General features: G+C 40.1%; 1 pseudogene; it reads right to left on the reverse strand.

Annotated features, from left to right (window-relative positions):
* Positions 1–7,823: 7,823 nt before the first annotated feature.
* On the reverse strand, positions 7,824–7,924 carry LOC119626285 (U6 spliceosomal RNA; annotated as a pseudogene).
* Between the last annotated feature and the right edge of the window lie 2,733 nt (positions 7,925–10,657).

Below are 10,657 nucleotides of genomic sequence, written 5' to 3' on the forward strand. Positions count from 1 at the left end.
TGGACTTTTAAAATATATATATAAGGACTTGTAAGCTTCAAAAAACCTCTACAAAATAAAAAGTCTGCTTTTCCACACTCACTTTCAAAAGGAATCTCCCCCACCAATGCCCAACACACAAACCAGGAGTCTTTTTGAGATTTCTAGTTTTATCACCCAAAAAGAAAAAATAAATTTACAGCAGAAATAATAAATCCTCCATTTTTCATATTGACTCCAACCAGAAACTTTCTGAAGTAGTTGCAGGCAGCTCCCAAAGACATTAGACCAATATCAATGCCAAGATTGACCATCTGGCAATCTAGCAACAAATATTTACTGACCACTTACTATGTATGAATCAAGGCAGTAGGAAGAAACTGTAAAAGATGCCCACCCCATCTCCCCAAAAAGGCAGAAAATGCACCTCCTATCCCCTAAGAAGCTTGTAGAATTGTAGCATTAACTCATAATCAAAAGAAAGGTTAAATAAACCCAAACTCAATTTTATAATGTAGATAAAATATATCAAATGGGTAATACAGGCAAACTGCTGTAGGTTTTCAAAAGCCAGAGAAACCATCATGGTTTGAGATGTCCTTAAGTGTTTCGGACAAAGATAAGATTTAAGTAGGACATTAAAAGATATAAAGTTGAATATTGAAGAATGGAAAATATTACAAGAATAATGCCCATGGTATGTCAGGGAACAATTTACTCAAGAGTTGTGTCATAAAGAGTATTTGCAGTGATAAGAGTTATTAAAATTTCATGGAAATAAAGCATCATAGTTAAGAGCAACTGAAGGCAGATCTGGGTTTGAATCCTATTTCTACTGCTTATTTGTTGAACGACCTTGTCACATTTACCTTCTCTGAAGCTCTGTTTCCACAAGCTTAAAATGGAGACATGTTAACTTTATGAACTTGATATGAAGATTAAATAAAAGGTATTCACCATGGTTATTGGCAAATAGTAAGGGTTCAATAGGTGTGACTTGAAACTTGTAGAAATTGAAAAGGATTTTGTTTTTAAGCATAGATCAGAATAAACCTGTATAGAATGGATAGCCAGCCATTTTGCTTTCACCTTATCCAATAGAGCAGCTATTCCCTGCTGATTTCCATTTGGAGCAAGATTTTAGCATCCTTATTGTTTGATTTGGAAACATCCTTCTTCCTCTTCCTAAAAGTACTCTGAATCTTGCTCACCTTCACTGTCATCCCCAAGCTTTTCTAGACAATAGAATGCTTCTGAAGGAAAAGAGGGAAGTGTGCAGATTTCAGATTCATGTTATTTGCTCGTATTCATTTATCGATTCAATAAATATTTATTGAGCAACTATTTTTGAAAGATTAAAAGCTGTCAAGTGGAAATGACTTCACCTTCACACCCCTTACTTGCACCTGTCCCCTCTTTCCTTGTTCTCTCCTGTTATAGAGAGGGAAGAAGCCCTCCTCCAATAAAAGGCTGGACAACTCCACCTGTGCTTTGGAGCCCTGGTCTTCTTTGGGGGCCTTTGCACCTGTAGCACCTTTTTCATGTTTCCAATCTCGTCCTCTTTAATAATTCTTTCTATTCAGCACTTAAACACACTCAAGCATTTCTCATTCAAAAGAGAGAGGGAGAGAGATTTTTTAAAAAAGAAATAAAAATCCTCCTTAGTCCTTCATCCACATCCTTCTCCAGCTCTAATGCTATCTCCTCCCTCTTCCCAGTCAAGCTTGTGAAAGTGTTGCTCAGACCCCATCTTTACTTTTTCACCTCCCACCTACTCTTCAAGCTCATCAATCTGGATTTTGTGTCTGCCATTCCTCAAAAATATGACTCTCAGTAAGGTCATCAATTTTTATTTCCCATTTTACCTGACATTCCTTCCTTGAAATGCTTTCTTCCCTTGACTTTGGGGACATCACACCTTTCTGATTTTCTTTTTACCTCACTAGTAGCTCATTCTTGCCCATTTTTGACACCTCTTTATGGGACCATTCAATGTTTTTAGGGTTCTGTTGAATGTATGCTTCTTTTCCCACTTTGAGTTTTTCCTGAGGTAAATGTATTTGCTCCTATGGCTTTCTTACCATGGATATACCTAAAGGTCTTCAATCTGTAGCTTCAGACCCTCATACCCAAAAGCCTACCTAACCTGAATATTTCACTGGCACCTCAAACTCTGCATATCCAAATCTGGACTCATCATCTTCATTCCCAAACCGTCTCTCCTCCTTTGGTGTTCCTCAACTCAGTAAATAACAGTACCAGATAACCAGTGGTTCAAGGCAGAAATCTGAGAGTCATCCTTGACTACTCCTTCTCCCCCATCCATACCAAATCAATTACTAATTTTGCCTTTTTTTTTTTTCTTTTTTTGAGACAGAGTTTTGATCTTGTTGTCCAGGCTGGAGTGCAATGGTGCAATCTCAGTTCACTGCAACCTCTACCTCCCAGGTTCAAGCAATTCTGCCTCAGCCTGCCGAATAGCTGGGATTATAGGGATGCACCACTACGCCCGGCTAATTTTGTATTTTTAGTAGAGATGGAGTTTCTCCATGTTGGTCACGCTGGTCTCGAACTCCCGACCTCAGGTTATCTGCCTGCCTCAGCCTCCCAAAGTGCTGGAATTACAGGCGTGAGCCACCACACCTGGCCACTAATTTGCCATTAGACCTTCTAGATATTTCTAAAAACCATCAATTCCTCCATTTTTTTTAAACCAATATCACCTGTTGTCCAAGCTATTGCAACAGCCTCCTTTTTAAAAGAGCAAATCTGTATATCACTTTTAATGCTTAAATTATGGCTTCCCTCATGCCTGTAATCCCAGCACTTTGGGAGGCTGAGGCAGGCGGATCATGAGGTCAGGAGATGGAGACCATCCTAGCTAACACAGCGAAACCCCATCTCTACTAAAATTACAAAAAATTAGCTGGGCGCGGGGGCGGGCGCCTGTAGTCCCAGCTACTTGGGAGGCTGAGGCAGGAGAATGGTGTGAACCCGGGATGTGGAGCTTGCAGTGAGCGGAGATGGCGCCACTGCACTCCAGCCTGGGTGACTGAGCTAGACTCCGTCCTAAATAAATAAATAAATAAATAAAAAGGCTTCCCACTGACCTTTGGATAAATTCCTAAAATCTTTAATGTGATCCACAAGGTCTTGTATTTTCTGACATCTACCTGCATTTCCACTTCTCTCTGCTCTCCAGCCATACTGGTCTTCTCTCAGTGCTTCAGTGCTTTGCATGCTCTCACCTTAAGACTTTGCTCTCTCCCTCTTCTATCAATCCCTACCTCCACCTATTTTAATAGCTACCTAGCTAATCCCAGTCATCTTTTCAGGTTTCAGCTTAACTGTTCTAGAACTGGAAGCAGAGTTGGCTAGTTCCCTCTTTGTATGTTCACAGGATGCCTCATCCTTTCTTCTCCTTTTTAACACCCTTTGCTTTTATACTGTCTGTCTTCCCTAATAGTCTATAAACTCCAGAGAGACAGGACCCATGCCTATCTTGCTTATCAGTGTATTCCTGGTACATAACATAGTATCTAGCATATAGTAGGTAATAACATGTTTATTACTTCATACAATCAGCTACAGGTAGAGTTTGTCTTTATTTCTGCAAAACCTTCCTGGAACCACCCCAAGCAGAGTTGATAACTTCCATGTTAGCATCACCAATATACCAAAGACTCTCTTTTTGCACTTACCCTGTATTGTAATTATTTCTTTACACGTTTAACTCTCTTTCTCTTTTTTCTCTTCCTTCTTTCCTTCCTTCCTTCCTTTCTTTCTCCTTCCTCCTTTCCTTTCCTTTTCCTTCCTTCTTTTTCTCTTTCTCTCTCTCTCTTTCTTTCTTTCTTTCTTTCTCTCTTTCTCTCTTTCTTTCTTTTCTTTGAAATAAGGTCTCACTTTGTTGCCCAGGCTGGAATGCAGTGGCTCGATCTTGGTTCACTGCAACCTCCACCTACGGGGTTCAAGTGATCCTCCCACCTCAGCCTCCCAAAGTTGGATTATATCTTATTTGTAGTTTTACCCCAGCACTTCACTTGGTATCTGGCACAAAGTAAATGCTCAATAAAGACTTATAGAATTAAATAAACAAACTGCCAAGTGACTGGATATGAGACTTGAAGGAATATGGAAAATCAGATAAACTCTGAAGTGTGGTCTAGTCTTTGATGGAAATGGAGAAGTTGGTGAAGGAGACTGGGTGGTTTAGAAAGTAAACATATGCAGTTCCAAGCATAGGTACTGGTGGTGGTAATGACAAAGGGGAAAATGTATACTCAACGAGGAGGTTAGAAAAGAAATGGGGTCCTGAAAAGGGCGCCGTGAAAGTAATTCCAAGGTAGAAAGCAGAGTCTACTGTAGTCAGGAGAGGGCTGATAGGCTACATTCTAATTTGCCTAAGACAGTCCCAATTTACACCTGTTGTCTTAACATAATAATTGATGGTGCCTGCCCCTTTACACTCTCAAAGTGTCCAGATAAGTTACATGGCTGGCCTACAAGAAGATTACATGAATTTGGAAAATTTGAGTAAATTATGGGCAATAACATTTAATACAAGAGCATGGCAAGGAATTAAAGTGAGTTCACGTTGAAGGGATGTACTGAACTGAATTTTTTTTCTTTTTTTTTTGAGATAGAGTCTCGCTCTTGTTGCCCAGGCTAGAGCGCAATGGTGCAATCTTGTCTCATGGCAACCTCCACCTCCCAGGTTCAAGCAATTCTCCTGCCTCAGCCTCCTGAGTACCTGGGATTACAGGCACGCACCACCTTGCCTGGCTAATTTTGTATTTTTAGTAGAGATGGGGTTTTTCTATGTTGGTCAGGCTGGTCTTGAACTCCCAACCTGAGGTGATCCACCCGCCTCGGCCTCCCAGAGTGTTGAGATTAAGGCGTGAGCCCGGCCTGAACTGAACAGTGCCTGGCCTGAACTGAATAATATTTTATGCAGAGCCAACTATAAAATGAAGCAGGTATTCCACTAGCCACTTTTAAGTAAGTAGTGTCACTTAATTTTCACCAAAAAACCCTGATAGGTAGGCATTTTCATCCATATTTCACAGATAAAATAGTTGAAACTCAGATCAAGGAACCTTCTCAAAAAGTTAACATGGCTAAAAAAGCAAAACTAATTAACTAAATGTAAAGAAATAATTGAAAAAGGAAGATCTGGCCAGGCGCAGTGGCTCACGCCTGTAATCCCAGTACTTTGGGAGGCCAAGATGGGCGGATCACCTGAGGACAAGAGATCGAGACCATCCTGGCCAACATAGTGAAACCCTGTCTCTAATTTAAAAAAAAAAAAAAAAAAAAAAGAAATACAAAAAAAATTAGCTGGGCATAGTGGCACATGCCTGTAATCCCAGCTACTCGGGAGGCTGAGGGAGGAGAATCGCTTGAACTCGGGAGGCGGAAGTTGCAGTGAACTGAGATTGAGCCACTGCACTCCAGCCTGGCGATGGAGCAAGACTCCGTCTCAAAAAAAAAAAAAAAAAAAAGATATCATTGCAACAAAAATAAAAGCAGGAAAGGGGTAACCTAACCTAAGGAGAGCCCAGAAATCAATATGTAGAAATGTAGAAGTGAAAATTCCTCCAAAAGTCGAATAGAAGCTAAGCAACGGAGTGGCACGAAAGAGAAATTGCAGAGGAACCACGTGAAATAAAGAAATAGAAACACTTCATGGGAATGACTTAAAGGTTCTAAGTTGGAAAATGGGTTGACTCTTGTGATGATTCCTTCAAAGTTCGTGAAAATTGCATTTTTGCAGTAAATATCCTTCAATCTTTCCCAAGAGCTAAATAAGGTGCTCTTTATTATGCAATAATACTAGTTTCACTTTTTACTGCCCTCCTCATTGAACGACACCTAATAAGCATTATACTTCAGCTCTGTCGTATCTTTTCCATGCCTTTCTTTTGAAGACTAGAAAGAAATGAATGCAGCAGCACATATGCAGTTAGAATTTCACTTGATGGCAATCACTTTTTAAAAATACTCTGCAAAAACGGGTTGCATTTAAGAAGGCATTTTGTATATCTGCCTTTCCATGGAACAACAGAGTCTAGTAAAAAGAACAAGTATTACAAGCAAGAAGCCAAGACATTGACTAGTTGTAGAACTCAGGTAAATCATATACTTTTTCTCTTCTAACAGATTTTTCTTCCTATGTTACAGGAATTTTTTTGTGTGTGACAAATTTTACATAAAAGTAAGGTAGGTATCATTATGGAATGCCTTTTAAATATTAAATCCATTTTTAAATATTATAAAAGAAGGCAAATAATTACATTTTCTTTATTTGTTTCCTTTTTTTTTTAAATGGAGTCTCGCTCTGTTGCCCAGGCTGGAGTACAGTGGCATGATCTTGGCTCACGGCAACCTCTGCCACCCAGGTTCAAGCAATTCTCCTGCCTCAGCCTCCCAAGTAGCTGGGATTACAGGAATTTGCCACCACGTCCGGCTAATTTTGTATTTTTAGTAGAGGTTTTGCCATGTTGGCCAGGCTGGTCTTGAACTCCTGACTTCAGGTGATCCACCCACCTCAGCCTCCCAAAGTGCTGGGATTACAGGCATGAGCCACCACGCCTGGCCTGTTTCCTCTTTTTTGAGATAATCTCACATTTTATTGAATTAAAAACTTATGAACCTTAAGAGTTCGAGGATGTGCTAGAAGTCAGGTTAACATTTGTATTTAAGTAATAATTCGAATTATATGACCTCTTCTTAATGTACATATAATCAACCAATAAACAAACATTTGTTCAGTGCTTACTGTGTGTTGGGAATTATACTAGGCTGTTTGGGGGAGTGATACAAAGTACTATATGTTATCAAATCAAAGATAGTTTAGATTATAAGATGCATCCCCATTTCAGAGCTGTTAAAATGGGGAAAAATAGGCATCTTAAACTGATTATATGTAGGTAAAAAACAAAGAGCTTCCACAGAGAGAAAAGAATGGAATATATCCACAAAAATTACCAAGTGAGTATTAGAGACAAAAAGGTTCTCAGAAATTCAGTGAAGCAAGAAGTTACAAGGAGCTAAGGGTGGTGAGGAAAGTGCACTGTGTATGATACTGGCCTCGTTCTGCTAATGTATTTTCTATTGATTCTATAAGGTGTTGGCAAGGAAAGGACAAATTAAAAACTAAGCTTTATACTTTACCTCCTGAAATGTGACAACTTTCAGTTTTGTTAAGACTTCTGAATTCTATCACTATACCAACTCAAAACCAATTTTTAGTGTTGACATTAACTTAATAAAAATAATTACTTAAATTAAAAATTAAGCAAATATAGAATATGCTAAAATAAGAGTGAAATTTGGGGGAAACGGCCCAAATAATTAAATATTTAACCTGTAAGAACAAGTGCAAATATTTAAAAATAATAGTTTAGATGTTATTTCTATACTTGAGGAGTAAAAATAAAACTTGTAATATAACAGATACATGAAGTTCTAAACTATATCTGTACCTATAGATCTAGGAGCAAGAAAAGGCCATTCTTTGGCCAGGCGTGGTGGCTCATGCCTGTAATCCCAGCACTTTGGGAGGCTGAGGCAGGAGTTCAAGACCAGCCTGGCCAATATGGTGAAACCCTATCTCTACTAAAAAATACAAAAAAAAATTAGCTGGGCATCGTGGAGCATGCCTGTAATCCCAGCTACTCGTGAGGCTGAGGCAGGAGAATTGCTTGACCTGGGAGGCAGAGGTTGCAGTGAGTCAAGATTGTGCCACTGCACTCCAGCCTGGGCTACAGAGCAAGACTTCGTCTCAAAAAAAAAAAAAAAGAAAGAAAGAAAGAAAAGGCCTTTTTTTTTTTTTTTTTTTTTTTTTTAATATGAAAGGCTTCACAAATGTTTGTGTCATTCTTGTGCAGGGGGCCATGCTAATCTCTGTATCATTCCAATTTTAGTGTATGTGCTGCTGAAGCACTCCTGGGCCACTCTTCAGTCCCTTTCACACCTACCCTGTCCCAAGCTACAAACATCAAGACCTCCAAGCCTTGATTAAACAGGGTACCAGTGAATCCTGGGTCTAATCCAATCTTCTTAGAGCCACTGTTCATCCCTCTCCTTAAAGAACCTTGAACTTCAAGTTTTTTGTTCTCTACTATTAACCTCTGCTGCATCTCCTGTGACTAATCATATCTTTGTGTGAAAATAAATGTTTGCAGGACTTTCCAGACCACAGCTGACTTTTGTTAAGCCCTTGTGTCCACTCTTCTCTGAGGACTAGGTGAGACTAAACCTATCAAGTTTCATTCCTATTTTCATAGGTCAAAACTCCAAATATAGATACCTTGTCTCTTCCCATATTTGTCCTATATGAACTATCATTCCTAAAATGCTACATACTTCCTTAAGTGTGGAAGTATCCAATCCCTCTCTTCTCTCCCTGCCAAAACCTTCCATTTGCCCTTTGGAGTTTAAACTCTCCTATGCCCTCAAACACTTTTCTCTGAATGTTCCTTCCACCTGATGCTTTATCTAAACCTGGTTGATAAAACCTGGTTCTCTCTACACCGCTTACCCTGCAGCTCCCTCAAGAGAGATCCGCTCATATTCTCACACCTATGTACTGTCAGGAGATGAGGATGCTTCCCAGGGCTACTCAGAGTCCACGGCTTTTCCACCCTTTCATGAAAACCCCTGCTACTCTCTCTGTGATTGGTAACTGTAATCTTCCTACCTCACGGAAGACAGTGGCACTTGGCTTACTGTCTTCTCTTGTGCCATGAGTACTGCCATCATCCTAAGTGACTTCAGAGTCCTCGAGAGAGATCCACAGTATCTCCCATGTCCTCCTACAATGCTATCCAACCACCCATCCTCACAGTCACTCCCTCGATCTTGTCATCATGACCTAAAACTCTCTCTACTTCTAAAATCACTAATTCAGATAGTCTACTTTCTGACCACAAACACCTATGCTTCCAGTTAATTATGTTTTTATTTTTTATTTTATTTTATTTTATTTTTTTGAGATGGATTCTCACTCTGTCACCCAGGCTGGAGTGCAGTGGCACGAGCTCGGCTCACTGCAAGCTCCGCCTCCCTGGTTCACGCCATTCTCCTGCCTCAGCCTCCCAAGTAGCTGGGACTACAGGTGCCCACCACCATGTCTGGCTAATTTTTTGTATTTTTTTAGTAGAGATGGGGTTTCACCATGTTAGCCAGAATGGTCTCGATCTCCTGACCTCGTGATCCGCCCACCTCAACCTCCCAAAGTGCTGGGATTACAGGTGTGAGCCACCGCGCCTGGTCCCAGCTCATTATTAAGCTAGTCCAACTGCAACTATTCTTCACTTTCATTTGAATAGAAGTTTATTGACCCTTTCTTTCTATTACTCCCTGTTTGTCTTCACTTCCCCATTTGTCAAGCTTACAGTTCATGGCCCATCATTTCATTTGCTCTGCTAGAATTACCCTGAACTCTCTCCTTAATTATTCTTTTTCCGGTCTTCTAAAACACCACACTCTCCCAATTCCTCTTATTTCTCTGGCTGCCCTTTTGCAAACATTTTTACTGACTCCTCCTTCATGTTCTATTAAACCTTTAAGTAGGAGAGTTTTTCAGGGATCTGTCCTAGGAGTGCTTCTCTTTTCATTCAATATCCCTTCCTGAAGTAATTTTAACTTTTCCTATGGCTTCAGTTACTATCAACATGCATATGCTCCTCAAACTTATACCTTGTTGTTGGAGTTCTGGACTGATACATCTAACTGCTTACCTGACTTCTTCAAATGGATATCTCCAAGGTACCTTCAACTCAGCCTGTTCAAAAGTAAACTCATCAATATTCCATTAAATCTATCTCTGCCAGAAATCTGAGCCATCTTTGACATTTCCTGCTCTCATATCTCGCCATATTTAAATAATCATGAAGACCTGTTAATTCTGTCTTCAAGTTATTTCTCAAATTTTTTCACTTTTTTCCATCTCTACTGCCACCCCTCCCAAGCTCCGTTCAAGTCACCATCATTTTTCATGGACAAGTTTCATTCCACTTGTTACCTACTATGTGCCATACACAGTAAGGTGTTAGAATACAGAGCTTCAAAGGAGCCTCTTGCCTGGATGACATAAATAATGGGTCTTCTGCAATCATTCTTTCCCCAATTGCAACGGTTAATTTTATATGTCAACTTGACTGGGCTAAGGGATGCTCAGATAGCTGGTAAAACATTATTTCTGGGTATGAGACTGTTTCTGGAAGAGATTAGCATTTGAATCAGTAGACTGAGTAAAGATTATCTACCCTCACCAATGTAGGCTGGCATCATCCAATCATTGAGGGCTCAGATGGAACGAAAAGGTGGAGGAAGGGTGGATTCACTTTCTTTCTTCTTGACTGGAACACCTACCTTCTCCTGCCCTCAGACATCAGAGTTCTAGATTCTTGGGCCTTCTGACTCCAGGACTTACACCATTGGCTCTCTCAGTTCTCGGACCTTGAACTCAGATATATTACACCACCAGCTTCCTAGGATCTACAGCTTGTGGGGGGCATGTTGTGGGACTTCCTGGCTTCCATAATTGCATCAGCTGATTCCCATAATAAATCCCCTGTTATCTATCTATCTATACCCTGCCAATCTATTTTCTCCATTAAAGACAAAATCTGCACGTGTGTGCTATAAATGAAAATCTTGTTTTGTCACCACT

This window comes from Chlorocebus sabaeus, chromosome 20 (assembly GCF_047675955.1).
Source record: "Chlorocebus sabaeus isolate Y175 chromosome 20, mChlSab1.0.hap1, whole genome shotgun sequence".
Classification (NCBI taxonomy): domain Eukaryota; kingdom Metazoa; phylum Chordata; class Mammalia; order Primates; family Cercopithecidae; genus Chlorocebus; species Chlorocebus sabaeus.